Source organism: Cryptomeria japonica, chromosome 4 (genome assembly GCF_030272615.1).
Source record: "Cryptomeria japonica chromosome 4, Sugi_1.0, whole genome shotgun sequence".
Lineage (NCBI taxonomy): Eukaryota > Viridiplantae > Streptophyta > Pinopsida > Cupressales > Cupressaceae > Cryptomeria > Cryptomeria japonica.
Window position 1 is genome coordinate 239,469,503 of NC_081408.1, and position 9,931 is coordinate 239,479,433.

A 9,931-nucleotide genomic window follows, 5' to 3' on the forward strand; every position below is an offset into this window, starting at 1 on the left:
ACCCAATGGACTTACTAATGCCTAAAATTCTTATGGTATGTCTATTAGGACTTTCTTTTACCTAGAGGACTCAAAATTAGTATTCAGCCACAATGTGGTATCATTGAAATGTACACTCCCCCTTAATGGAATCGCCCAAGGTTAAGAATCAGTTTAAATTTTATAGTACATAATTCTTATAGGTCTTATACCTATTATTTATTTTGTCGAGGATTTATCCACTAGGTGGTGTAATGTACACTCTCCTTAAATTGAATTACATTAAAGTTAGTCAATGTATAGAGGTTTTGATGTGTGATGTTTGAGATTCTAGTCTATTTCTTCTTAATGATAGTATAATTTCGTTTCAATGGAACTAGAGAGAATTTTATGATATCTAGAATTAATTTTCTTAAGTGAGGTACCTAGGATCCTCAATGTGCTCTTATCACTTTAGAAATGAGATTCTATGGTAAGAGTAAAATAACTTTAATTAAATTTATATAGTAAGATAGTATTGCTATAAGTATCCAATTGAAAAAATTTCACAAAACTTCAAAGCCATATTAATTCTTCAAAACATACTTTTTCTTTCACCCTTTTCATTAAAAGAACAAACAGAAAAGGAAAAAAAAGTATTACACCATACATGTAATAGCACCCACACCATATAATCTACGATAGATTTTCTATATTTAGAATCATCAAAATAGTCAATAAAATAATCATCAATAAATCCTATTCATGGTGTAGGAATAATAAAGATCATAACAAATTATATGTATTTATCATTTTTAATGAGCATAAGTATTTCACACGGTCACTTTGATTATATTCAATCTAATGATCACTGGGAAGGAGGCTATAAAAGATTTTCATGAACATAATAATGAATAATTTATTATGTTTGTTTCAAGAAAAAAATAGAGAATGATCCATAAAAATGTAAGCAATGGTTAAATTGTCATTTCTAAGCTTCCTCCCTAGATTATAAATGGTTGCATTGTATTTGATATGTTATTGCTTATCAAGTTGCCATTAGTTTTATATTCAAAGTCATACTATATAGTCTAGTTGGTTAGCACTACCAAATCATGCAGTCGGTATAAACAGAGAAGTCGGTATGCATAGTCTAGTTGGTTACAGAAGAAAGCAATCACAGAACACAGTGTACACCGAAGCCGTCTACCGAGTATCTTTTTATGGCTACCGAGCAGTAAAGTTAACACACTGAGTTGATATTCACCGAGTGAAACGTGTTACCAGATACATTGAACTTGGACATGCATATGAAACCGTGTTACAAGAATCGAGGCACATCTAACCGTTATATATTGGAAATTGCACTAGAAGATTGTGTATGATTACAAGGTCAATCTAACCAATGAAATATTTTGTTTAGTTATTCATTCGAGGAATCTTGTTTGTAAGATCAAAGCAATGAATTGGATCACCGTTTTAAGAGATCTATTTATACAACATGAATTAAGAGCAAGGTGTGTGCATATATGTATGAAGAAAGACTGTTACAGAGACACAGAGGTCACCGAGAAGGTTTTCAGAGAACAGTCGAAGAACAGAGTAAACATAAGGGTTTACCGAGTTACTATATGAGTTACCGAGGTATGCTATAAGCAAGTTAATCTTATTCTGAGCACATAGAATCTACTATAACATTTCAGATGTAAAGTTGCATATGTTTGTAATGATTTTATTATAATATTGTGAAGTTGAAAGAGAAACCTTTAACAAGGTAAAAGACTCTAACCAAGTCTATAAATTGTAAAGCCTCTAACCAGGTGCATCATTCAGAATAAATGTTGTGAAATCCTTTAGCAAGGTAGATCTAACAGATCTTGTTACTCCTAACAAGGTAAGCTATCAGAAATAGCTAAACATGTAGCTCTAACTGAGCAATCTTTATTATTGTAGTAGTGAAGTTGTGGGTGCCATCCCCACCGCAATTTTTCTCTCTAACCAAGAGTTTCTGCATAACCAAAATATATGTGTTATGGAGTGAATCATGTATGATTGTTATCTGTTTGTTTTAACTTTATTTTATGTTACTGCACTATTCTGTTTATGCATAACAGTAAGGTTACTATTAAAGAAAAGTTTTGGAGTACTGATTCACCCCTCCCCTCTCAGTACATTAGCTTTCCATATTGGGCCTAACAATTGGTATCAAAGCTTCTATCTTGGAAAAGGGTTTAACTACCTAAAGAGAAAGATCTTATCAATGGAAGGCTATAAACAATCTTGGAGGATTGTGTATCTGCAAGAAGAGCTGGATCATGCAAATCAAGTGATTGTAGACATGCAAAGGTAAATGCAAAAATCTTTGAAAGTAAGAAGAAGATTATCTGATGACTTGCGGGATTCTCAAGAGTTAGTGGAACAAATTGAGACATCATCTGAAAATAATATATCTGAAGAGACTGAAGAAATGATTGGAGTATTGAAAGAAAAGAACAAAGAATTGGTTGATCAACTAAAAGCAATGAAAAGAGAACATGAACATTTCAGTACACAGATGACTGAAAATCTAGATGCATTGAGGACAACTGAGGATAAAGCAAGAGATCTACAAAGAGAGAAACAACAACTTGAAGTCTTAGTATCTGATAAGAATGATGAAATCATAAGGTTGATTGGGATTCAACAAAATATGACAGATCAACTAGGTTATGCACATCATGAAGCAATTCTGAAGAATGATGAGAATCAAGCATTGAAACTTGAAGTATCAAGATTGATCAATCAACTTGAAACAGATAAGAAATCCAAAGAAACATTGAAGAAGAGTTATGATGCATCAAAGATGTTGGATGAGAAATTGAATTCAAGAAGACCCAACAAAGATGTAGGACTCAGTTACAAAGGAAAAGACTCTACCGAGAAAGGAATTCATACTACCAGGAGAGGAGAATCATCAAAGCAAGCTAGAAACGTGAATAACATCAAAAGGAAGAAGCCTATTTGCTACTACTATGGAAATCAAGGTCATACTACCAACATATTCCAGATTAGAAAAGGTAAGCAACCGAATATCTCTAAGTCAAATGAGTATTGTTACAATTGCAATAAATATGGTCACACGTCTAATCAATGTAAGAAAAAGTCTGTTAACAACTATCAGAAGGCAAAATTCAAAGGGTTTTGTAGAAACTGCAATAGATATGGACATAGTACCGAGAAGTGCTGGTCTAAGAAAAAGAATCAAATGCAGTGTGCATACCAAGCAAACACCAGTGGTTACCGAACTCACACAAATCCTTACCGACAATATGCAGTAGTACCATGGGATTACAATACAAGGATATGGTGCGAATGTTGTGGAAGATATGGACATATTAGTGCCAACTATTTTATAAGGTTTGGAATGAACAACTGAAGATCATGGAGAAATCCTGGTATGGCATGTTTTCATTATCACAAAGCTAGACATTTAGCTGGAGATTGCAGAGATCAACCTAGAAGAGACACTGAAGAGATAAAAGAAAAATTTAAGATGATTTGGAAAAAGAAGGAAATCATGTCAGATGAAGAAAGCATCTTACCTACCAAGTTAGGTGCACCTATTCCAAATTAATTAGAAAACGTATGAAGGGACTGCATTCTCTAAAGGTTAAATCTTAACAGCTCCTATTCTATTATGTACAAAATTCAAAATCTGCATAGTTAAAATACATTAGTAAGTTTGAAATCCTATCAAAAGCACTTTACAAGAAACCTATCAAGTCGGTGTATACGGGAAGCCTGTCAAGCCGGTAAATGAAGGAAATTTGGTTACTCGGTTAAAACAAAAAAAAAGGAGTAAATCGGTCAAAGGTAAATAGAGTGCATTTAATGTTTTGACCTCACCCGCACGGAGCCCGACAAGGTATTTTGTGTTCTTAAAGGTATTTTCGCAGTCATTCTCATTCACCAAGTTTTCAAGAAAGCAGAGCAGAGCGAATCAAGGTGATCAAACTTCATTTAGAGTGAATTTCAAGGTATTTACATCAAATCTCATCAAACTGTTAAGTTGGTTTCCGATCTTGTCAAATTGCTACTATCTACCAAGTGTGAAGCGTCAGTCTCTTGTAAACCATCAAACCCTAAGGATAGTTTGCTAAGCTTTTACCCTAAATCTACAATGGCACCCAAGATCCAAGATCCCGTAGTTGTCAAGAATGTGGAGAAGCCCTCATTGAAGTACTCTTTGACTCCTAAAGTCGCCTCTAAACCAGATGACAAAATTGCATTCTCACTCATCCTTGATCGAGTCTTGTTAGTCGAAGATGTTAGATTCTTCACCAAATACCGTGTTGAAGAACTTGGTCATGTTGAGATTAGTGACACATATGATGAACTTTGTACCGATGGCAAAATGGATAGCAAGTATGAGCATATCAAAATCAAGGGATTAACTGAAGCCCTAGCCTATCCCTATGTGTTCAAACCCCAATGGGTTAAGTTTGTTTTAAGCAGAGTCCATGATGGTTTTATGTGGCTAGAAGAGCAACCATTCAAAATCACTAAGGAAATCATTCACGTGATCACCGGGTATCCTATCTATGATCATGCACGAGCACAGAAAATGATATCACGGAAGGAGTTAATCAATCTAACTGGAGTAGAATCTGATTATCGAGGACTGAAATTGAACAATGTCACTGATGCAAAACTTAAGTTTGCAATTAGAGTAATTGGTTACTGTTTCTTCCAATCAGCAAGGGAAAACAGTGTACCATGTGCAGCAGTTGACTTAGCTTACAAAATAGTGAAAAAGGGAATGAAAGTAGACTTATGTGAAGTGCTACTGAAGAACTTGTTTGAGAACCTGAACACATTAAGGAAGCCAAAGAAGAACAACTCGACAAACACACTGAAGTTTGGTTCACTTCTTGTATGCATGTTTTTCTACTTTGAGAAGTTCTTTCCCTCAGTCGGTAAAGTAGTTTGGGAGCTACACCAACCTATCACCCATCAAATCAATGACTTTGTCAAGAAATTGGGAGATAATTTTAATGATATCATGGATGACTATTTCAGCAAATTTCAAGAGAAGATGCACAATAGGTACAGGATTCCACCACAGCTGGTAGAGAAATATAAGGATGATATATGTTTTGAGGTAGACACCAATTACTGTTATATGAATGCTATTGAACCAAGGACTCAATCTTTGCCACCAATGGGTTATGAGATTGACTATGATATTACACAACAACAAATTGATGCCTATCTTTTATTGCCAAGGCATGCTACTGAACTGAGATATGGTACTTATGAAGAAGTTAAGGAAAAAGTGAAAATGAGCATTGTAGTACCCAAGGCTACAAGAAAGGCTACCAAAATGATAAAGGTTTTATCTGAGAAATTCAGAGAAGAATCCTCCTCTACACTTGTCAAAGGCACTCTTACCATTACCAAATAGGAATCAGAAGCTCAAGAGGCAGTAATAACATTAAGTACTGAGTTGCCTAAGGGTAAAGTTTTGAAAAGAAAGAAACAAGACATTACAAAGGCCCTATCGACTCCACCAACTAAGAGACCCAACACTAGAGCATCAACTACATCACCGAGTAAGAAACAAAAGAGTGTTACTATTCCCAAGGTAACCAAAACCTACAAGAAGTCTACTCGGAGACTCATTTTGGCAAAAGAGTCTAGTGATACAGAATCCGATGATGCAAACAAATTTCAAATTGTAAAAAGCAAGAAGGTAAATATTCATAGTGTTAAAAACTTTTGTGTCAATCTTAAAGAATATGGTGGATTTGCAAGATTTAGATATGTCAAGTATGAGACTAGGAATAATGATGAGAAGTGATAAATTGAGGAAGTTGTCATCTGCACACTTCTAAAGTTTCGGCTAGCTCCATTAGAACTAGTAAAGTCACTTCTAAGTGAATTATACTTACATATTGATAACAGATGGAAATATGCAATGGACTTAGAGAAACAAATAAGAGAAAGAAGTCTAGTCCATCTATTTCCTGATATGTCTATAGCAGAAATAAAGGAGCATTTGACAACCTTCAATTCTAAATTTCTTGTCAAACAAAGAGCCTTAAAATTGATGAATGGGCTATACATTGATGTAGAAAATGAGACAAAAGCCAAATGGCTGGATATCTTCAAACGAAAGGATGTCAGTGAACAATCTCAAATTGAAATTGTTGATGTCACCGAGCAAGATCCTGATGTCACCGAGCAAGGTCCTGATGCTACCAAGCAAGACCTGGCTGACACTATTCAAACTGATGAAGATGTCATGGATGCAAAAGCACTGGAGCAGGAAATGATAGAAGGCACTACCTATGCAAAACTTGTATCTAGTGAATCTATCTTAGAACAAGTTCAGCCTTATCCACCGGTCAAGCCACCTGTCTCTACCGAAGCTCCTAAGGATACAGATCAAGGCACCGAAGGTCACAAGTTTAAAATAGCAGAAGATACAACTAACGATCAGAAGTCTCAAGCACCGTCAAGCACTAAAAATGTTACAGCTGAGACCCCTAGTACCAAGACACCCAAGGACACCACAACGGCTACAAGAACCGACCAAAGTGTTGCATCTACCGAGCAACCTACCGAGGGTCAGCAAGCCTCACAAGCACTTATCTTAGTGCAAATGACCAAAGGTAAAGAGAAGAAGGTGAGAAAGCATAGTTTCAAGATTGATTTAACTAAATTGATAGTGTTGCCCAATGTGGATATCTCAAAATTAAAAGGGCAAGCACTTACTGATTTCAGTGAACTATGCAAAGCAAAGGCCGAACAAGAAAAACAATTGGCTATTCAAAAGAAGAATAAAGTACTATAGAAGGTGAAGACACTGCTAATAGATATGCTACCTTCAGCAACAGTATCAACCAATGCAGCCATCCACATTCAACTAGATGAACTCCTTACTCAAATAGAAACATCTGGAGTTGATGCATCTGAGTGCTTAAGCAAGCTAAAAGATAAAGAGCTTACTGCAAAGATGATAGAAGAGGTACAAAAAGCTCTTGCTATAGGAAAAGTAAAGCTTGTCAAATTCATTGCTGAGTTGTCCCCTCAACTCTAGCATATTCTTTATTTATTTCAGAAACTTCGTACATTTTCCTTATTCATTAAAGATATCAAGAATAAAACTAATGCAATTGAGAAAGAGATCACCGATCTCTCAACTAAGTTGACCACTGAGCCTAATTCAGTTCATAATTTTTATACCAAGCTTCAATAGCTCATGGTTCAACAGTTAGAACTCAGAAATGAAGAGCATAAGATTAGGATGGATATAATGACCCTGCAGACATTATTCCTTCCTCATCTCTCATCAGTTCACGACTAGATTAACTGAGCTACACGCCTATCTACTACACAAGAGGGAAGCACTCTTGATGGCTTAATATCACTATTGGCTAATATTCAAGCACAAAATTCTTTAATGGAAGTGTAAATGATGCACTCTCAGTCGCACTCACCGATGCCCGGAACAAGTATAAATCTATTTTTGATCAGTTACTGCCCTCGGATGGAAATTAATTTTTTGATGTTTGTCAAAAAAGGGGAGTAATACTACCTAGGATACTACATAAGGGGAGTAATATACTATATTTGGAGAGTGATACAACTTTGGTAATATAGTTTTGAGTATTGTATACAAGGGAGTATACCGAGTAGAGTATGCAGAGCACACAAGCACTAAACAGAACCGAGCATGCAAAATCCGAGTAATATACATAATAATGATAAGGGGAGTATATCTACATATACTATTTCATTGACTATTGTATATATTGTCAAGTGTAGTCATTTTGCAAAGTATATAGATTTTGAGTTATGACTTTGAAAGTAGTTTTTGTCAAACATCGCAACTAATGTCAAAAGGGGAGATTGTTACTACTTATCAAGTTACCATTAGTTTTATATTCAAAGTCATACTATATATTCTAGTCGGTTAGCACTACCGAATCATGTAGTCGGTATAAACAGAGAAGTCGGTATGCACAGTCTAGTCGGTTACAGAAGAAAGCAGTCACAGAACACAGTGTACACCGAAGTCGTCTACCGAGTATCTTTTTATGGCTACCGAGTAGTAAAGTTAACACATCGAGTTGATATTGACCAAGTGAAATGTTTTACTAGATACATTGAACCTGGACATGCATATGAAACCGTGTTACAAGAATCGAGGCACATCTAACTGTTATACATTGGAAATTGCACTAGAAGATTGTGTATGATTACAAGGTCAATCTAACCAATAAAATATTTTGTTTAGTTATTCATTCGAAGAATCTTGTTTGTAAGATTGAAGCAATGAATTGGATCACCGTTTTAAGAGATCTATTTATACAACATGAATTAAGAGCAAGGTGTGTGCATATATGTATGAAGGAAGACTATTATAGAGACACAAAGGTCACCGAGAAGGTTTTTAGAGAACAGTCGAAGAACAGAGTAAACAGAAGGGTTTACCGAGTTACTATATGGGTTATCAAGGTATGCTATAAGCAAGGTAATCTTATTTTGAGCATATAGAATCTTCTATAACATTTTAGATGTAAAGTTGCAGATGTTTGTAATGATTTTATTGTAATATTGTGAAGTTGAAAGAGAAACCTTTAACAAGGTAAAAGACTCTAACCAAGTCTATAAATTGTAAAGCCTCTAACCAGGTGCAACATTAAGAATAAATGTTGTGAAATCCTTTAGCAAGGTAGATCTAACAGATCTTGTTACTCCTAACAGGGTAAGCTATCAGAAATAGCTAAACATGTAGCTCTAACTGAGCAATCTTTATTATTGCAGTAGTGAAGTTGTGGGTGCCATCCCCTCCACAGTTTTTCTCTCTAACCAAGAGTTTCTGCGTAACCAAAATATATGTGTTATGGAGTGAATCATGTATGATTGTTATCTGTTTGTTTTAACTTTATTTTATGTTATTGCACTATTCTGTTTATGCATAACAATAAGGTTATTATTAAAGAAAAGTTTTGGAGTATTGATTCACCCCTCCCCTCTCAGTACATTAGCTTTCCATATTGGGCCTAACATGATAACGATTAGATAATATTTTAATGCAACATCATTTTATCCATTCACTCAAGAGACATCTCCAACCTAACCCATGCAATATGCTTTGAACCTTTTCTACATAATACAATGATATAAATTATAAAATATCAACACCATAATTTATTTATATGATCAATGTATTGATTTAGAAAAAGATGGGATAGGCCCGTTAGTAGTACAAAACCACCAAAAAGGTGCACTAGGAGAGCTCACAAGTAGTGAGTTCACCAAAAACACAAAAACCAAAAAAGGCAACTCTTTTTTGAAAGGGATACTTTTGACTAGAGCATCAAAACAAAGGGATTTAGGAGGACCTTGAACCATCTACCAACGGAAACACTTTTCACAAGCACAAAGTAGACAAGGGAAGAAATAATAAATATCGGGTTTTGAAAGAATCTCGAAACCTTATACCAGAAGATCCACTACAATTAGTGCAATTCATAGAAAGGGAGAAAGCTAAAATGCCCAACCCAATCTAAAAGAATACCACTAAAAACACAAAAATATGGATAATCTCTAAAGATCCACCCTAGATCACCTCAATAGATCTGCTGTCAACATAATGATCAAATTCAAGATCAGAAAAAATAACACAATTCATAGAAACCATGGCAAACACCAGGAACTGGACCACCTCAAAAGATCCAAACCATATCTCCATAATGGAACCACCATCAACATAAACATCTTTGTCAAAACCAATAATAAAGATCCAAATAGCTCTTAGGTTTTGGAAGGCACCCCAAAACTCATCCTCAAAGAAACCAACCAAACTAGAAAATAACCCAAAAAGATACAAGTGATAGAGGGAGTAGTGAGAAAATATAGAAGTCCTCCATAGAAGCCACAATATTTTTAAGCAGTAAGAGTCCAACACTGTAGTAGGTACACA